Source organism: Balaenoptera borealis, assembly GCF_965194805.1.
Source record: "Balaenoptera borealis genome assembly, chromosome: 1".
NCBI classification, from domain to species: domain Eukaryota; kingdom Metazoa; phylum Chordata; class Mammalia; order Artiodactyla; family Balaenopteridae; genus Balaenoptera; species Balaenoptera borealis.
The window spans coordinates 106,517,630-106,538,495 of NC_138860.1; the positions used below are offsets into that span (position 1 = coordinate 106,517,630).

Genomic DNA, 20,866 nt, shown 5'->3' on the forward strand with positions numbered 1-20,866 from the left:
CTCTCTCAATAACATTGAGGTAATGAGGTTCTGTTTACTGCCGAATTCAATCATAAATGTGAGTTGCCGCTAATATCAATATTGCATATTTTAAAGCAGCTTTAGAGTAAAATAAAATAAAACCACAAAAAGGACTACTTGGTAGCTTTCTCTGCTGTGTTCAACTTTTTGTTTTGTTTAACTTTTCATATTACAGAAATCTTGGACCTCAGAAATTTCATGTGTCTTGGCAGTAGCTATACTTTCAGTGTCTTAGTGATAAACATTCTGTTATTTTATTCTAGAACTCTAAACCAATTAAAGAAAATCTTTATTGGACATTTTCTGTTCTCTGTTTTCTTAGCTTTGTTTTGTTTTTTTTCCCCATCTTTGTTATAAAAGGAAAAACCCCTCATGGAATATGTTGTCATTATGAAATTTAGGTATTTATATGTATATTATTTTTGTGTATGTATCAGAAATCACAATTAGAAATATTCTCTGTAAGTTACACTTAAACATTTTTAGTCGATAAGTGCCAACAACATTATGGTTTGTTTCATAAAACCTCTCTTCACTTTGCAACCATATCCTCTGTTTCTTCCTTTTCTTTAAAAACCACACAGGATGTTGAAGAAATAAAGTGAGAGAAGTCTGCTGAAATATATTTACAACAAGCTATTGTAAATGTCATTTGTTGAATAAGGTATAAAATTTCATGGCACAAAGGGCAGGCTTGTCTGAAAGTAACCCGGAGAGCTCACTCTTGGTTACCGAAGCAGTGGGCTATCTGGAACCAGGAATCACCCTTCAACCAGTGCGAGAAGCCACACTTGAACTCAGCTTCCTATTAGACTGGTGGTGTTATTTTACCCTCTTGCAGGAACTACAGCTTTCTATGGTCTCCGCTGTCCTCAGGTGCTGGGCAGCTAGCTTTCACAGTTACTCCCTTTAAATAAATTGCATGCAATCCAGACTGCCTAACATTTATGTTGTGTGCTTATCTCTTCTGATTAAGGTTGCTATCATGCTTGCCCTGTAAGAAAGGGGAGCAGCAGTGAGGTGGGGGATCTGCCCTAGAACACTGGACCAAGTGTCCATCAGATGGCCAGGGGCCCTGTGTACTTCCTCATGGGAAAAATGGGAAAATCAAAGGACCTGTGACTTTTCTTGTTGCTGACTCCTTGAGTTTCCTCAATAAAGCATATTCTTTAATATGATATTGTAAAATTCACCCAGAGCTCTGGTGAACCTCAGGGGACCCATCTTGCACAGCACATTTATTGATGATAATCAAGGCTTTGTTCTGCATACCCTGCTTTGGGAGAGTTCATATCTCAGTTTGTATACTTATAGCATAGATTGAAGTCACTGCCATATTCCCATTTTGCCTTGGATAAAATGTCCTCCTATTGATGACTGTTAACTCATGCATTTTCTTCTCATCCATATGTCTCCCTTATTCACATCTCTCTTTGTCCAGCAAGATTCCATGATGTACTGTTCAATAATACTGTTGCTAATAGCTTAAACTTCCTTCCCCTTCTGTCTTCTTTGTGGCATCTGCCAAGGGCTGCAACCGTAGATAAACCAACTGTCTGCTTTCTCTGCATCTGTGCCTAAGCAGCCAAGCACTGCTGGAGAGAGTTACACAATAGAGCCTATTGATATTACAAAAAATTAATTAAAACAACTTCAAACTGTACAGCAATCCTGTAATGATTCTCAGTCAAGCTCTCTCCCACTTTCCATAATGATTATTTCAGGCTTCTTCAAACCTTCTTCCTCTCATCACCCATGATTCTCAGAATATGATATTGATTTTTATTTTATAGAGAAAATAGAAGCCCTTAAATGAGAACTGCATCACCTGTCCTATTATCTGTCCATACTATTCTAGTTTCCTTCTGTTACAGTATGGGTGTAATTAGTTTTGCTAAGGCTAAACCCTCCTCTGGTACTTTTATTTTACTCCCTCCCACCTTCTAAGGTACCTGAAATTATGGATTATCGTTTGTCTGAATATTCAAACTCTCTTCAATTGGAGCTTTTAAAAACAGGATCAAGTACCTCCCAATTAAGAGAAAGAGAGGAAAGGAAAGAGAGAGAGAGAAATTTTCTCTAGATTTCTTCATTCCCTTCTAGTTACTGCCCTATTTCCTCTGTTCAAATTTTTGAAAAACGGTTTCTATGTACTGTTTCTATTTCTTTCCGCCTAGCCACTTCTAAGCCTTTTCCAATCTAACATCTGCCTACATTGCTCCATCTCAGGATTTCTTAACCTTGGCACTATTGGCATTTTAGGCCAATGTTTTATATTTGCGACACTGTCCTGCACATTTTAGGATGTTTAGCAGCATCCCTGGTCTTTATTCACTAGATACCTGTAGCAGCTCTCTCCCTGCAGCTGTGACAACCAAAAATGTTTTCAGACATTACCAAATGACTCCTGCAAGGCAAAATTGCCTCTGGTTGAGAATTGTTGCCCTATTCCCATGGCTCCTGTTAGGTTACCAATGACTTTCACGATGCTAAATCTCGTTTCTTATCTGACTTGGTAGCTCAGTAGTATCTGAAATTGTTAACCTCTCCTGCCTTGTAACATTTTTCTCTTGCCTCTATTGACAACACTCTTTTGATTTTCCTTTTACCTCTCAGATTGTTCTTTTTTCTTCCTTCCTCCTTGTTTTCCTTCCTTCTTTCCTTCCTTTCTCTCTTTCATTCTTTCCTTCTCTCTCCTCTCCCCCAAACCCTTTCTTTTTCTCTTTCTTTAAATCTTTTTAGGCTCATCCTCTGCCAATTGACAATTAAATTTTGGCACTGTCTTCTACTCCGCTCTTTTTCTGGGGACTCTCATCCCCATGCAGAACTTTAATATTCACCTTTATACTTGTGCGTCAAGCTTTGATGAACTAGCTTCAGTATGGTGAACAGGTCAACCCTCCCACCAGCAGCAACAACAAAAAGCTGGATACAATAGTTTATCCATAGCTTGTGAGTCTTTATCTCTATGTGACAGCCTTCTCTTTTAGAGGAAACAAAAAATCTGCTTCTAGCTTTACCTTTTGAAGTAGAAAATTAGCTCTTAATCAGAATAACATAGATAAAGATGAGTGAAATTCTTTACATTGGCCTAGATGGGCCTAAATGATCTGCCTCCACCCTTACCTCTCATAGCTCTCTACCCTCCCCAATCTCATCCTCCATCATCATCCCTCCTGTGTTCCTGCTTGAGGCAACTAGCTGTGGTTCAATCCTTTGTTCATGCTCTACCACAGGGCTATTTTATTTGTTGCTCTCTCTGCCAGGAAGACTCCTCTCACCCATCTCTGCTACTTAACCTATTCTTCCAATCTCAACTCAAGCAGACTTCCTCAGGGAGCCTCCCTTGTTCTTCCTGACCAGCTCCCACTCCCCATTATGGAGCCCTTTAATGGCATCTCTTTCTTACTGCCTAGTACAGTAGCAATTTTGCATTTACTTGTGTGATTAGTGAGGTGAGTACAGTTGAGCAAGGGTTTTCAAACCAAGACTGCTTGGCTTGGAATCTTGGGTCTTAAATTCTTGGTGCCTCAGTTTCCTTATTTTTAACATGGGGATACTAATAGAACCTATTTTAAGGGTTGTTGTGAGTCTTAAATGATTTAGTGTATATACAATGCTTAGAACAGGGCCTGGAACATAGTAAGCACTATGTAAATATTGGTTGTAATTTTAAAAATTTAATTATCATCTGTCTCTTCCACTTTTTTTTTTCCCCCATTTTGTGAAAGTTTATTTGCAGGATAAATTCCTAAAAGTCAAATTACTCATAGAATTAGACACACACATATTATCACAGTTGTCACATCTACCAAAAAGTTATTCCAGTTTCTAATCCCATTAATGGTTATGTAGAAATATCAATGCTCTTATAATTTTATTTATTTTTGAGGAATTTAAGAAAGATTAGCATAACCTTTTTTTAAAAAACATCTTTCTTGGAGTATAATTGCTTTATAATGGTGTGTTAGTTTCTGCTTTATAACAAAGTGAATCAACTATACATATACATATATCCCCATATCTCCTCCCTCTTGTGTCTCCCTCCCACCCTCCCTATCCCACCCCTCTAAGTGGTCACAAATCTTCTACTTTTTTGCTCATTTTTTTTTCTCGGTGCCAACACAGTTCATGACACATTGCAGGCATGCAGTAACTGTCAGAGTAATGTATAAATTAAAGAGTTTGGGAAAAAGAAATGCCATACAAATACAAAGCACATTTGTATAGATGAAAAAGTAGAGATTCTGCGTTGTGTTTTTAAAAATAATTCTACTATAGTTATTCACTGTTTTTACTTGCACAACCTATGCTAGAAGGGAAATAGGTGCTTTTTTAATTCTAGGAGAATTCAAACAATATTTTATTCTGGGTGAATTCATTCTAACAGAATCAGCGAAATCAGAGCCTTTGAGTTAAAAATATTACTCAAATATTTTATATTTGAAGAATATATTCAAATTCAAATTCCTATATTAAATACATAAGAAGTAGACAATTTTTCATAACAAACCTTGAAAACAAACATCTTAGTATTGGAGGTTAAGGATTATGTAACAAAGAATCATTTTAGTTTTTAAAATATTGCATAAAATCTTGTAAACAAACTTTTAAGGACTCAAGTTTTTGATGACAAGATACCAAATAAATATAAATCTGACAAGTAAACCTGGTTCTGCAAGCATGCATATGAGATTATTTATTTGGTATGGAGGTTGCTGGGCTCTTTGAATCATTATTAATTATTAGACATTAATAACTAAGAAAAACCATGCCACATGAGCAATGATAATTCAATAGAAAAAAATCTAAACCCAAGAAGAGATATTGATAAAGTAGTATGTTGTCATTTGTGTTAGTCAGCTCAGGCTGTCATGACAAAATACCACAGACTGGGTGGCTTAAACAACAGAAATGTATTTCTCACAGTTCTGGAGGCTGGGAAGTCTAAGATCAAGGTGCCGACTGATTTTATTCCTGGTGAGAGCTCTTTCCTTTGTTTGCAGACAGCTATCTTCTCACTGTGTCTTCACATGGTGGAGAGAGAGAGCTCTGGGGTTTCTTCCTCATAAGGGTACCAGCCCTGTCAGATTAGGGCCCTACCCTTATGATCTCATTTAACCTTTATCACTTCCTCACAGGTTCTGTCTCTAAATAGTCACATTGGCGTTTGGGCTTCAACATTTGAATTTCTGAGAAAACACAAACATTCAGTCCATAACATCATTCAAAAGAAGGAGAGAATATTTTTATTGGGGTGAATATGCCAAAAACTTTGAGAAGAGGCTTTTAAGATTGACTTTAAAGGGTTTGAACTTGCAGAGTGTGAAGGGAAATTATACCATGATCTCAATATTATATGTGGAAAGCAGAAGGGATGTAGGATCTGTGTAAGGTTAGTGAGGATTTCCGTTTGATTGATTTCCTAGTATGTGAGGAGAAAATGAGTGAATTTCAGGTCATTGAGAAATTTGAATGATGGGTTATGAAGTTTGTACTTTATTCCGTGAGCAATAGGAACCCACTGTTTTAAAAAGGAGTAATATGATCAGAAATGTTCTCGAAGAATATTAATCTGACAGAAACTTCAAGGGGCTGAAATTGGCAGTTTAGTACTGGTCTGGTTAGGAGGCTATATTAATAGTCAGGAAAGAGGTAATCAGAGCCTGAGCTATAATAGTGGTAGCAGGTATTCACCCATGGGTCAAACATTGACCTTTCTCAATAGGCCAGCATTCTAATGGAAAAACATGCAAATAAACCAGTAATTAATATAATGGGATAAATGCTAGAATAAGATTCAATTCACCAGAAACGTATAACGATATTAAACTTGTGTATACCTAATAAAACATACTCAATATTTACAAAGCAAAAGTGGATAGAACTACAGGGAGAAACTGATAAATCTACAATTACAATAGACTATTTCAACATATATCGCAAAATTAATGGTAGATTAAGCAGATAAAATATTAGAAAAGATACAGAAGGTTTGAATAATGGGAGTAACAGTATCGATGTTGGCTCAAATCAGAGAACAGTATAGCCTTGGAGAATAATCTATCCAGCAACCAGAGAATATATGTTAATGCTGTTTCTCCTTTTCCCTTGCCCAAATTCTCTTTTACAGTTACCATTTCCCAACTTTTCAAAAGAAATACCTCTTATCCACACAAATCTTCCATGATGCATCACCCTGGGGTGCAAAATCTTCAGAGGAACAATCAACATATTGGTATTGGAGAAGCCTCTTATAATCATAAGCCTTTCATAGACCATTGTCTTTTCCTGCCTAATATGAATGTCTAGTAAGTGTGAGGCATGGCATTAGTAAAGGAGTAGTTTGACCCTTTGGGGGTTGTTCCAGATTCAATAGCGTGGGACAGTTGGTGCAATGACAATTGTTGTTTTTGTTGTTTGACTAACTTACCTCTTTCATATTCTCACTATTATCAAATAATGAGTTACTCTTGAGGGAGTCTTATCAGAGCAGCACTCTCGCGTGGCAGGTGAGAAAGGGGGTCAAGGAGACCTGGCAGAGCTGTCCCCAGGGCTGTGGCCCCCATGCCAGAGCTTTAGCCTGGCCAGTCAAAGGGCTGGAGTGTCTAAGGGCTTGCCCTGGCAAGAAGCACCTCCTGAGAAAGAAACTGGGAGGAAATGGTGGATGTGGCTTAACCAGTAACTTCCACTAACAATGAAGCAGAAAGTAGCTTTTCTAAACTATCAATAATAAAATGTACCAACTATGTTGAAGAAAAATCTCGATTATCTTTTTCCCATAGAAAATGGTATAAAAAGGCATTGTCATTTGAAGAGATGATTAAAAGTATTGAGCCAGAAAGTGTAGAAAAATTGTTATAGAGATATTAATTAATATTGTTATTGATATTGTTATACTTTTCTAGGTTATATGATGTTTGTGGAATTTATCATCCTTTTAAAGTGTATAATTTGTCATGATTATATTCTCATGTTACATAAATATTTACTTTTCCACTTAATTTTTAAAATTTATAATGTTGTCTTCTTTTTTAAAAGAGGTCTGCACCTCATATTATATAGGCTTCAGGCTAACAAAACCTGAATCCATCCCTGGACCTGATACTTCTTCTATTTCTCTTCCTCTTTGTCTTTCTGTTTTTCTCATCATTCCTTTCCATGCTCTTAAAAAAGTAGGACCTATACTAATATATAAGGACTGTAGAACAAAATATTAAAAAAAAATCACCTGTGATATAGTACCCTAAACTTCAGAAAACCAGCTTTATTAAATCAAGTTCTCCTTCTCTGATGTCAATATATTGTTCTAATTATCAAATGCAAAATATATGCTTAATATATTTAAAATTTTACTAACAAAACTTTCATTCTCATCTACTTATGTATAAAAATAAGATTTTTTAGTGCTATAAATATAAGTGGAAAACAGGAATAGCTAAATCCTGACTCATTCTAGTAATAAGGTAATATTAACCCAAGGATAAATAAACTTTTAAACATATTAAAAAATATTAGATGGTCAACTTAAAAAATTCGTGAAGGATACATTGTTTTTCAAATTTCTTTTACATGCATACAAGCAAAAACATTTGGAGACAAATGATCTAGACAAATAAATATGGAAGGCTATATAAATCAATAATGCAACTCCTTTCAGGGAACTGCCATCTATTTTTAACTGCCCTGTTGGCACATTTCAGCAGACAGCTGCATCAAATGGATGGAGGCTGCCTGAGGGTGTGAAGAACATTGCATTGGCTCACTTAATTTCAGTTGTGAAATCTTCTTTACAAACCCTAATATTTAAAAAAAGTAATTGAGGCTAACGGTTTTATAATTTGGGATGGAAATAGCTCCCATTAGTGATATAGAACAGAACATGGGGGCTCTACAGGCCTATATTGGCAGCAGTTCTGGTCCGTTTCCCTCAAGGCCCTCCTTTTATTTGTCCAGAAATCCTTGTGTACTTATTATCAGTACTTAGGAGCAAGTGAGAGTGAGGTTGGGATTGATCCAGACCACCTTGATGCTGTCTTGTTGACGTCTGCCCTGGAGGTACCTGTCTTCAGTTCAGAAGTTTTCCCTGCATAACTGGGGCTAAATCCCTTGCTTTAGGGCTGCCTAGGAGCTGGAGCACCAGCAGGAGCTGATTTATGAGGAGAGGCAATCTCACTTCCCTCATGCTATTCTTATAGAAAAGGAGTCTATTCAAACTGACCATGACTCCAGAATCATTGTTCTTTTCATTTCTTCCCCCAACCATTTTCCCAAGGGTTGAATCTATCAGATCTATCCAAGAGAGCATTAAGACAGTTGATTGAAAAGATCGTTAAGCCTGCAAGAAGCAGGAGAGGGGCATTTATTTCTCAGTTGGATGCTTGCTGAGTCACAGAACATGTAGGTCTCCCCTGGAGCTGTCATGGAAGTATGGTGATGAAATTATTAGGAGAACTTGGCTTGTACCCTTTGGAATTTGGGGCAAACATGAATATAGAGACTGGTGCCTATTTCTAGTCTAGAGATTTCTGAGGGAGTCTCTCTGGATTAGCCCAGACTTGTGGGGCTTGAGGAGACTGTGGCAGAATATACATAAAGAAAGAAGGAGAGAATCCCTTATCACATCCGTTTGAAGAGGACCCGGAAGTCCTTGAGTCTTCTCAGAAAGAAGCATTAGACAAAAAGGAAAACCTGGGTTGCCATATAGGAAGATAAATTTGCTCTTCTGTACCTCACTGGCTTATAATTACCTAGAATTTCCTGGCATCTACTGCCACCGTGTGGGTATTTACATTTATTGAATTCAAATGAGTATTTTCCCTTAAAGGCTTGTCCTAAGCCAAAATACAAAGAATTTTAAGTGTGTTTTAGTGCTCTTCAACCTCAGATTGTCTCCTAAGTCCCCTCTAGGTTCCCTGTGTTTTCAGACTCACAATGAGGTTCCATCATTAAATACTCTTCTCTTTTGTAGCACTGTGTTAAAGCAGTACTAAAGTCATGCTGCTGATACCTCAATGACTTTGAGTTTTTGATAAATCAGTTTGAGGCAGAGAAACTCTAAAATGGTCCCCAATTATCTGTTTCCTGGTATTGATGCCCTGTGTAACCATTTTACCTTTACTGTGGGTGGGATCTTTGTCTAGCTTCTAGCCAACAGACTATGGCAGAGGTGATGGGGTGTCACTTTCATACTTACATTACATAGCACTTAAACTTCCATGTTGCTAGGAGACTCCCCTGACTGCCTTCTGGGCTTGCATGCATGAAGCAAGGGTCCACGTATGGGAGGCCCAGTGAAAAGGAACTGAGGGCAGCTACTGGCTGTCAGCAGGCAAGAAACGGAGGTCCCCAGCCCAACAGGACATGGATCATTGAATCCTGCTAACAAGCGTGTGAAATTGGGAGCAGATCCCTCTCCAGTTGAGCTTTCAGATGAGATGCCAGAAACCTTGATTGCAGCATCATGAGAGACCCTGAAACAGAGGACCTGGTTAAACTATGCCCAGATTCTGTGAGATGATACATGTGTGTTGTTTTTAGCCACTAAATGTGTGCTAATTGTTATCTGACAATAGATAATGAGTACACAGTTCTTTGATTTTGCTTACATTACTCCCCCCTTCACAGGACTGAAATATAAGTCCTTGGAGATTGTTCTTGGCAGTAAATATAATTGACAATCACCACTCTGTGCTCAGAATTGTCCTTCTCCTCCCACCAAAGCTCTGTTACCGAATCAGCTTGCTTTGCCTGATTCCTTTGGGAAAATTTCTCTCTCAGGTGATACCTCAGCTCCTCACACAAAGAGAGCTCTGTGGGTTCTGCCTATGTCATTCCCCAAACAAGCTTGGACAGGCTTAAATCCAGCAGTGGCACAACTTGGCCTAAAGCTGAGAGCTCACAGCTTGTCAGATAATTTGTCAACTTCAAGATGCATTACACTATTGTGGCTATAGTTATTAGATTGATATTAAACTTTATTCTTAATTTAAAAAATGTTTCATACCCCATGAAACACTTGACTATGGGTAGGAAAGTGGTGCTAAAAGGCAAGGGTAGGGACAGGGAATGACTCCCTGTCATTATAGACTATTAACTTGATCCCAAAATACAACCACAAGTTTTTTTATAACTACACTAAATTCCATATATATTATTGTAGAGCCAATTATGCTATGTCAAAGGCATGCCTCTGATAAACCAAGCTGATAGATATAAAAGAAGTTAACCTGTAGTAATCAGGTATTTATTAATCTAAGCTGCCCCTAGTGATTAGCATTTGGTCTCATAAAACATCTTTTAGTTTATCCATTCTAAATTTTTCTAGAGGCTTGTCATCTAGCTCTGCAGTTTCTAGAATTTAATTTATATCTCTTTTTGAAAACCAGTATTTATTTAGCTCTGGTATAGAGGCTTACATAAACTTAAACTCAAAAAGTACTATATTATCTTTTCAGCATAATTGAAACAAGCTTGGCTGTGGGGCACTGCAAAGAGTTTTCAATGGTGAGTACAAAGAGTGTGTCTAAGTAGCAGATTATGCCAGAGAGGTAAGCAGAAATCATATTCTAAAGGGCTTTGAGTGTTATGCTATAGAGTTTGGACTTGATAGTGAAAGCAGAAGATTTTCAATATGGAAAATATTTTAAACAGGAAAAGATTTTAATCAAGGAAATGGTATAATGATTTATACTTTAGAAAAATACATACAAACCAGTGCAGTGGATGGATTTAGAGGGGTACAAGACTGGAGGCAGGGGGACCAGCTAGGAGGCAAGAAGCAATGAGGGCCTGAATTAAGATAGAGGGGATAGAAAAACATGGAAGCATATGAACAATATTTTGAAGGTAGGATAGTATTGATTTGATGATCAATAAAATGTAGAGGATAAGTGAAAGGAGGCCATGATGAGCACCAGGTTTCTAGCTTGGAGAATGGGTATTTGGAAAAATAGATTTGTTAGGGGAACCACTGACTGAAACTGCCCACCCTGGCCAGGTACGATAGTAACCACTTGCATGAGTTATCTTACAGCAGGAGGTCCTGGTAAGGAATGTGGAACTAACAAGCTATCACCAACCAGAAGAATTCAGGAAGGGTCAAAAGGAGAGAGAGGAGACACCAGTCTGTATGTCCTACCAACTTCTCAGAATCCTTCTCACTGGCATCCATCTTGGCTAAGCGATGCACACACCACCGGGAAGGACCCTGAGTCAGAATGATTGGCCAGAGACAACCTGGAAACTAACCCCATCACCATAAAAACCCAACTGCGAGCCACGTGGCAGAGAAGTTTTCCTGGGCTCCCTTACACTCCTGCTCTCCGCCCGGGCGCCCCTTTCCCAATAAATTCTCTTGCTTTGTCAGCATGTGTATCTCCTCAGACAAAATCTGCCCTGGAACAGATTTGTTTCCTGCAACAGATTTGTGTGCGGAAGTCTGAGGAAGCTTAATATTTAAGTCCTAAACTTTGAGTATTGATAGAAGTCCATGTAGGAGGCTGAGTTCAGGATGCCAGGGCCATCAGAGGAAAACTAGGAGAAGATGGAGTCACAGTAGCTAAGAAAATATCTAGAGAACTGGAGTGACCCATAGTATTCAACGCCACATGGAAATCACGTAAGATGAAAGTTATCTTTTGAGGTGGAGAAGGCTGTGAATAGAGCATGTCTGAAGGTGGGAGATAGTAAGAGTTCAATTTTGGACATGCTGAGGTTGAGATGTCTATTAGAGATCATAGAACATATGAACTGAGAGTTCAGTAGAGAGGTTAGAGCTAAAGATGTAACTTTAAGAATTGTGGACATAGAGATGTGTTTATAGTCATGAGATGGAATAGAATCTCCAATGGAAAGACTGTAAGGTGAGGAGATGTCCAAGAACTGAAACCTATGGTATCCCAACATTAAGAGGTCATGGGCACACAGCAGATGAGGAGCAAGGCAAAAACCCACCAGACCTAACAAATGAAGAGGAAATAGGCAGTCTACCTGAAAAAGAATTCAGAATAATGATAGTAAAGATGATCCAAAATCTTGGAAATAGAATGGAGAAAATACAAGAAACGTTTAACAAGGACCTAGAAGAACTAAAGAGCAAAAAAACACTGATGAACAACACAATAAATGAAATTAAAAATTCTCTAGAAGGGATCAATAGCAGAATAACTGAGGCAGAAAAACGGGTAAGTGACCTGGAAGATAAAATAGTGGAAATAACTATTGCAGAGCAGAATAAAGAAAAATGAATGAAAATAATTGAGGACAGTCTCAGAGGCCTCTGGGACAACACTAAACGCACCAACATTTGAACTATAGGGGTCCCAGAAGAAGAAGAGAAAAAGAAAGGGACTGAGAAAATATTTGAAGAGATTATAGTTGAAAACTTCCCTAATATGGGAAAGGAAATAGTTAATCAAGTCCAGGAAACACAGAGAGTCCCATACAGCATAAATCCAAGGAGAAACATGCCAAGACACATATTAATCAAATTATCAAAAATTAAATACAAAGAAAAAATATTAAAAGCAGCAAGGGAAAAACAACAAATAACATAAAAGGGAATCCCCATAAGGTTAACAGCTGATCTTTCAGCAGAAACTCTGCAAGCCAGAAGGGAGTGGCAGGACATATTTAAGTGATGAAGGGGAAAAACCTACAACCAGGATTACTCTACCCAGCAAGGATCTCATTCAGATTTGATGGAGAAATTAAAACCTTTACAGACAAGCAAAAGCTAAAAGAATTCAGCACCACCAAACCAGCTTTACAACAAATGATAAAGGAACTTCTCTAGGCAGGAAATACAAGAGAAGGAGAAGACCGACAATAACAAACCCAAAACAATTAAGAAAATGGTAATAGGAACATACATATCGATAATTACCTTAAATGTAAATGGATTAAATGCTCCAACCAAAAGACATAGACTGGCTGAATGTTTACAAAAACAAGACCCGTATATATGCTGTCTACAAGAGACCCACTTCAGACTTAGGGACACATACAGACTGAAAGTGAGGGGATGGAAAAAGATATTCCATGCAAATGGAAATGAAAAGAAAGCTGGAGTAGCAATTCTCATATCAGACAAAATAAACTTTAAAACAAAGACTATTACAAGAGACAAAGAAGGACACTACATAACGATCAAGGGATCAATCCAAGAAGAAGATATAACAATTATAAATATTTATGCACCCAACATAGGAGCAACTCAATACATAAGGCAAATGCTAACAGCCATTAAAGGGGAAATTGACAGTAACTCAATCATAGTAGGGGACTTTAACACCCCACTTTCACCAATGGACAGATCATCCAAAATGAAAATAAATAAGGAAACACAAGCTTTCAATGATGCATTAAACAAGATGGACTTAACTGATATTTATAGGACATTCCATCCCAAAACAACAGAATACACATTCTTCTCAAGTGTTCATGGAACATTCTCCAGGATAGATCATATCTTGGGTCACAAATCAAGCCTTGGTAAATTTAAGAAAATTGAAATTGTATCAAGTATCTTTTCCAACCACAACGCTATGAGACTAGATATCAATTACAGGAAAAAAATCTGTCAAAAATACAAACACATGGAGGCTAAACAATACACTACTTAATAACCAAGAGATCACTGAAGAAATCAAAGAGGAAATCAAAAAATACCTAGAAGCAAATGACAATGAAAACACAACAACCCAAAACCTATGAGATGCAGCAAAAGCAGTTCTAAGAGGGAAGTTTATAGCAATACAATCCTACCTTAAGAAACAAGAAACATCTCAAATAAACAACCTAACCTTATACCTAAAGCAATTAGAGAAAGAAGAACAAAAAAACCCCAAAGTTAGCAGAAGGAAAGAAATCATAAAGATCAGATCAGAAATAAATGAAAAAGAAATGAAGGAAATGATAGCAAAGATCAATAAAACTAAAAGCTGGTTGTTTGAGAAGATAAACAAAATTGATAAACCATTAGCCAGACTCATCAAGAAAAAAAGGGAAAAGGCTCAAATCAATAGAATTAGAATTGAAAAAGGAGAAGTAACAACTGACACTGCAGAAATACAAAGGATCATGAGAGATTACTACAAGCAACTCTATGCCAATAAAATGGACAACCTGGAAGAAATGGACAAATTCTTAGAAATACACACCCTTCCAAGACTGAACCAGGAAGAAATAGAAAATAAGAACAATCCAATCACAAGCACTGAAATTGAAACTGTGATTAAAAATCTTCCAACAAACAAAAGCCCAGGACCAGATGGCTTCACAGGCGAATTCTATCAAACATTTAGAGAAGAGCTAACACCTATCTTCTCAAACTCTTCCAAAATATAGCAGGGGGAGGAACACTCCCAAACTCATTCTACGAGGCCCCCTTCACCCTGATACCAAAACCAGACAAAGATGTCACAAAGAAAGAAAACTACAGGCCAATATCACTGATGAACATAGATGCAAAAATCCTCAACAAAATACTGGCAAACAGAATCCAACAGCACATTAAAAGGATCATACACCATGATCAACTGGGCCTTATCCCAGGAATGCAAGGATTCTTCAATATACGCAAATCAATCAATGTGATACACCATATTAACAAATTGAAGGAGAAAAACCATATGATCTTCTCAATCGATGAAGAGAAAGCTTTCGACAAAATTCAACACCCATTTATGATAAAAACCCTGCAGAAAGTAGGCATAGAGGGAACTTTCCTCAACATAATAAAGGCCATATATGACAAACCCACAGCCAACATCGTCCTCAATGGTGAAAAACTGAAACCATTTCCACTAAGATCAGGAACAAGACAAGGTTGCCCACTCTCACCACTATTATTCAACATAGTTTTGGAAGTTTTTGCCACAGCAATCAGAGAAGAAAAAGAAATAAAAGGAATCCAAATCGGGAAAGAAGAAGTAAAGCTGTCACTGTTTGCAGATGACGTGATGCTATAGATAGAGAATCCTAAAGATGCTACCAGAAAACTACTAGAGCTAATCAATGAATTTGGTAAAGTAGCAGAATACAAAATTAATGCACAGAAATCTCTTGCATTCCTATACACTAATGATAAAAAATCTGAAAGTGAAATTAAGATAACACTCCCACTTACCATTGCAACAAAAAGAATAAAATATCTAGGAATAAACCTACCTAAGGAGACAAAAGACCTGTATGCAGAAAATTATAAGACACTGATGAAAGAAATTAAAGATGATACAAAGAGATGGAGAGATATACCATGTTCTTGGATTGGAAGAATCAACATTGTGAAAATGACTATACTACCCAAAGCAATCTACAGATTCAATGCAATCCCTCTGAAACTACCACTGGCATTTTTCACAGAACTAGAACAAAAAATTTCACAATTTGTATGGAAACACAAAAGACCCCGAATAGCCAAAGCAATCTTGAGAAAGAAAAACGGAGGTGGAGGAATCAATCACCCTGACTTCAGACTATACTACAAAGCTACAGTAATCAAGACAGTATGGTACTGGCACAAAAACAGCAATATAGATCAATGGAACAGGATAGAAAGCTCAGAGATAAACCCATGCACATATGGTCACCTTATCTTTGATAAAGGAGGCAAGAATATACAGTGGAGAAAAGACAGCCTCTTCAATAAATGGTGCTGGGAAAACTGGACAGCTACATGTAAATGAATGAAATTAGAATGCTCCCTATCACCATACACAAAAATGAAGTCAAAATGGATTAAAGACCTAAATGTAAGGTCAGACATTATCAAACTCTTTTAGAGGAAAACATAGGCAGAACACTCTATGACATAAATCACAGCAAGATCCTTTTTGACCCAACTCCTAGAGAAATGGAAATAAAAACACAAATAAACAAATGGGACCTAATGAAACTTAAAAGCTTTTGCACAGCAAAGAAAAACATAAACAAGACCAAAAGACAACCCTCAGAATGGGAGAAAACATTTGTAAATGAAGCAACTGACAAAGGATTAATCTCCAAGATTTACAAGCAGCTCATGCAGCTCAATAACAAAAAAACAAACAACCCAATCCAAAAATGGGCAGAAGACCTAAATAGACATTTCTCCAAAGAAGATATACAGATTGCCACATGAAAGAATGCTCAACATCATTAATCATTAGAGAAATGCAAATCAAAACTACAATGAGATATCATCTCACACCAGTCAGAATGGCCATCATGAAAAAATCTACAAACAATAAATGCTGGAGAGGGTGTGGAGAAAAGGGGACCCTCTTGCACTGTTGGTGGGAATGTAAATTGATACAGCCACTATGGAGAACAGTATGGAGGTGCCTTAAAAAACTAAAAATAGAACTGCCATATGACCCAGCAATCCCACTACTGGGCATATACCCTGAGAAAACCATAATTCAAAAAGAGTCATGTACAACAATGTTCATTGCAGCTCTATTTACAATAGCCAGGACATGGAAGCAACCTAAGTGTCCATCAACAGACAAATGGATAAAGAAGATGTGGCACATATATACAATGGAGTATTACTCAGCCATAAAAAGAAACGAAATTGAGTTAGTTGTAGTGAGGTGGATGGACCTAGAGTCTGTCATACAGAGTGAAGTAAGTCAGAAAGAGAAAAACAAATACCGTATGCTAACACATATATATGGAATTAAAAAAAAAAAAGGTCATGAAGAACCTAGGGGCAAGACTGGAATAAAGATGCAGACCTACTAGAGAATTTACTTGAGGATACAGGGAGGGGGAAGGGTAAGCTGGGACAAAGTTAGAGAGTGGCATGGACATATATACACTACCAAACGTAAAATAGATAGCTAGTGGGAAGCAGCCGCATAGCACAGGGAGATCAGCTCGGTGCTTTGTGACCACCTAGAGGGGTGGGATAGGGAGGGTGGGAGGGAGGGAGACGCAAGAAGGAAGAGATATGAGGATATATGTATATGTATAACTGGTTCACTTTGTTATAAAGCAGAAACTAACACACCATTTTAAAGCAATTATACTCCAATAAAGATGTTAAAAAAAAAAAAAAAGACGTCATGGAAAATGGAGAAACCAGCAAAGGAGGCTTAGAAAGATGAGCCAGTGTGGTAAAGAAAATCACAGAGAGCGTGGTGTCCTGGGAGTCAAATGGAATATATCAAGGAAGAGGGGTGGTTACCATGTCAAATCCTTCTAATATTTCAAACTAGATGAGGAAGATGGACTTTTAGCAGAGCAGAGGACACTGTGACCTTGACAAAAGTAGTTTCCATGAAGTGCTGAGGACAGAAGCCTGTTGGGGTCGGCTTAACTGAGAATGGGAAGAGAAGAGCTGGAGTCAGGGAGTGTGATGGTTTGTGTTATGTGTTAACTTGACTGAACCACAGGGCGCTTAGATATTTGGTTAAACATTATTCTGTGTGTGTCTATGAGGGTGTTTCTGGATGAGATTAACATTTGAATTGGTAGACTGAGAAAAGCAGATTGCCTTCTTCAAAGTGGGCCTCATCCAATGCATTGAAGGCCTGAATAGAATAAAAGGCTGAGTAAGAGAAGAGTCTCTCTTTGCCTGACTGTCGTTGGGCTAGAATATCAGTGTTCTCCTGCCTTCAAACTTGAACTCAGACTGGAATGGTGTCATTGACTCTCTTAGTTCTCCAGCTTGCTGACTGCCCAACTTGGGACTTCTCAGCCTCCATAATTGTGTGATTCAATTCTTTATAATAAATCTCTTCATATACATAAAATTTTAAAAATATACAAAATTTTAAAATTAAATATAAAAATAAAGGAAATATAAAGAGTTTTATTATAAGGAATTGAGTCACTATATATATATTAATATATACAGCCTATTGGTTCTGTTTCTCTGCAGAGACTGATACAGATTTTTGTGCTGAGAAGCGAGGAGCTGCTGTAAGAAACAAACATGTGGAAGTGACTTTGGAATTGGGTAATGAGTAAAAGCTGGAAGAATTTTGAGGTTCATGCTAGAAATACAAATATTAAAGATGATTCTGGTGAGGTCTCAGATAGAACTGAAGAACATATTATTGGAAACTGGAGGTAAGGTGATCCTTAGCATAAAGTGGTAAAGAAGTTGATGAATTGTGTTCCCGTTTTAGTGCTCTGTGGAAGGTAGAACTTTAAAAAAAATTTTTTTTATTGATATATAGTTGATTTACAATGTTGTGTTAATTTCTGCTGTGCAGCAAAGTGATTCAGTTATACATATATATATTCTTTTTCATATTCTTTTCCATTATGGTTTATCACAGGATATTGAATATAGTTCCCTGTCTATACAGTAGGACCGTGTTGTTTATCCATTCTATATACACTAGTTTGCATCTGCTAATCCTAACCCCCCAATCCTTCCCTACCCCACTCCCCCTGCCCCTTGGCAACCACAAGTCTATTCTCTATGTCTGTGAGCCTGTTTCTGTTTTGTAGATATGTTCATTTGTGTTGTATTTTAGATTTGTGAAAGGTAGACCTTTTGAGCAATGAAACTGGACGTTTAACTGCTGACCAAAAATTAATCAGTTGATGTAAGAAGGAATTGGAAAATTTTATTCAAGCCAAATTTGAGGATTATAACCCAGGAAGACCATTTTAGGATGCTCTGAGAACCTTTCCACCCTTTAGAAGTCAAGACACAGTTTATATAAGTTTTTTGAGACAGAGGGCTGTATGTTAAATGACATATTATTGACAGCTTACATAATCCAGTTTTAAGTGCCATCGTGGTGGGTCATGTGACCCTTTACAAGATCAAGAAGGAATGTTATCTTTTAAGGAGTTGTCTTTTTTTTTTTTTTTTAAATCTATTTATTTATTTATTTGGTTGCACCAGGTCTTAGTTATGGCAGGTGGGCTCCTTAGTTGCAGCTCCAGGGCTCCTTAGTTGCTGCCCGTGGGCTCCTCAGTTGTGGCATGTGAACTCTTGTTGCAGCATGCATGTGGGATCTAGTTCCCTGACCAGGGACTGAACCCAGGACCTCTGCATTGGAAGCATGGAGTCCTATCCACTGCGCCACCAGGGAAGTCCCAAGGAGTTGTCTTGATGCTAGGAGATTGTTGCTATTTATGGTTGAGCAGGTATTCCTGCTGATGGGGGAGGTTTGGTCAATGCATAATGAGGATACACAATGCACAGTGCAAGGAGAGGGGAGGCCAAAGGGCAGAGAAGAATTTTTATGTTAAAATTTTTCTTGTCTTGCCATAAATATGAATTTTATTTCACAAATTAAGGAGATTTCTAGGCAAAGTGTTGAAGGAATGCCTTGGTTTCTCCTGACAGCTTATAGTAAAATGTGGGAGGAGATATATGAATTGAAGAAGGGATTGTTAAGTAAAAAGGAATCAGAACTTAAAGATTTGGAAAATTCTTGGCCTATCCATATTGCAAAAAATGAGAAAGTGTGTTCTGAAGAGAATACCAAGGATGTGGCTGGACTATCACTTGATAAAGAGTTTATGGGATTACATAAATAGAAATACTACCAGTATGAGCTGAATGGGATGGAAATGGGATGAAATGAAGGAAGGCTTTTGGACTTCCTGGATTTGATGGGACAGGACAATAGAGCTGTTTGGCTGTGAATGCGTGCTGCTCTTCAAGAAGAGGGAAAAGTGACCCTGAAGGTGATTCAGAGATCACCAGGGCCTCCACCTCAGTCTCAATAGGCCAGACAGCCTCTGACCTCCAAATAAAACCCTGGGACTAGGAGTCCCCTCTGGAGCCTTGGGGCTGGGACCAACTGCAGAGCCTTGTGGGCATGACAACCCCCATCCCCTGCCACTGCCAGCAAAGCCACAGAAGTAAGACAGTGTCAAACCAAAGAGGATTATTCTAGAGACTTAAGATCTGATGGAATTTACCTTGCTAGGTTTTGAACTTGCTTGGGACCCATCACCTTTCCCTTTTTATTATTTCCCCCTTTTGGAATGGGAATGTCTTTCCTATGCCTGGCCCAGCGTTGTGTTTAGGAAGCACATACCTTGCTTCACAGCTGGAGAGGAATTATGCCTCAGGATGTATCATACCAGGAGGCTCACACTTACCTGATTTAGACGTTATTTAGATGAGACTTTGGACTTAGACTTTAGAGCTTATGAGGGAGTGAATTAAGACTTTGGGGCTGTTGGAATGGAATGAGTGTATTTTGCATATGAGAAAGACATGGATTCAAGGGGACCAGGGGTAGAATGTTATGGATTTAATGTTTGTATCTCCCCAAATTCATATGTTGAAGCCCTAACTCTCAGTGTGATGGTATTTGGAGATGGGGGCTTTGGGAGGTAATTGGGATTAAATTAGATCATGAGATTGGAGCCCTTAGAATAGGTTTAGTGGCTTTATAAGAAGGGGAAGAAAGAGAGATTGCTCTCTCCATGTGCACACATGGAGGTAAGGCCAGGTGAGGACATAGAAAGAAGGCAGCAGTCTGCAAACCAGGAAGAAGGCTCTCACTGGGAACCAAATCAGCTGACACCTTGATCTTAGACTTCTCAGCTTCCAGAACTGTGAGAAATACAGTTCTGTTGTTTAAGCCACCCAGTTTGTGGTATTTCGCTATGGCACCCAGAGCAGACCAATACAGAGAGTATAGGCAACTCTTGCATTATGTTGTAACAGGGAGACAAAAAAAAAAAAAAAAAATTGGGATGGTTTTGGGCAGGGGGAATGGAGTCATGGAAATTTTTTGTTAAGCCGGGAGAAACAGCAACATGTCTGTGTGCCAGAAACAAGCTTGAAGAGAGTCAATCAAGCAACCCTCTCAGTGGGTGTACCAATCACTATTCTAGGCACAGTGGAAAACAAGACTGACAATGTCTCTGTTTACAT

The 20,866-nt window shown here is 38.0% G+C and overlaps 2 protein-coding genes across 4 annotated transcripts in view; one reads left to right on the forward strand and one right to left on the reverse strand.

Moving 5' to 3' along the window:
- AGL (amylo-alpha-1,6-glucosidase and 4-alpha-glucanotransferase) overlaps positions 1-5,070 on the reverse strand; it is a 100,018-nt gene extending 94,948 nt beyond the window's left edge. The window contains exon 1 of the mRNA XM_082382806.1: positions 4,949-5,070. The gene's annotated coding sequence lies outside the window, so the exon portion shown is untranslated. The remainder of the gene's footprint in view (positions 1-4,948) is intronic.
- FRRS1 (ferric chelate reductase 1) overlaps positions 1-20,866 on the forward strand; it is a 99,538-nt gene that overhangs the window by 15,927 nt on the left and 62,745 nt on the right. Inside the window, exon 2 of one of the 3 annotated variants that reach the window (XM_082384671.1) lies at positions 6,155-10,527. The exons of 1 other annotated variant lie outside the window; for it this stretch is intronic. The gene's annotated coding sequence lies outside the window, so the exon portion shown is untranslated. The remainder of the gene's footprint in view (positions 1-6,154; positions 10,528-20,866) is intronic. One more of the 3 variants, XM_082384672.1, reaches the window with a different exon arrangement.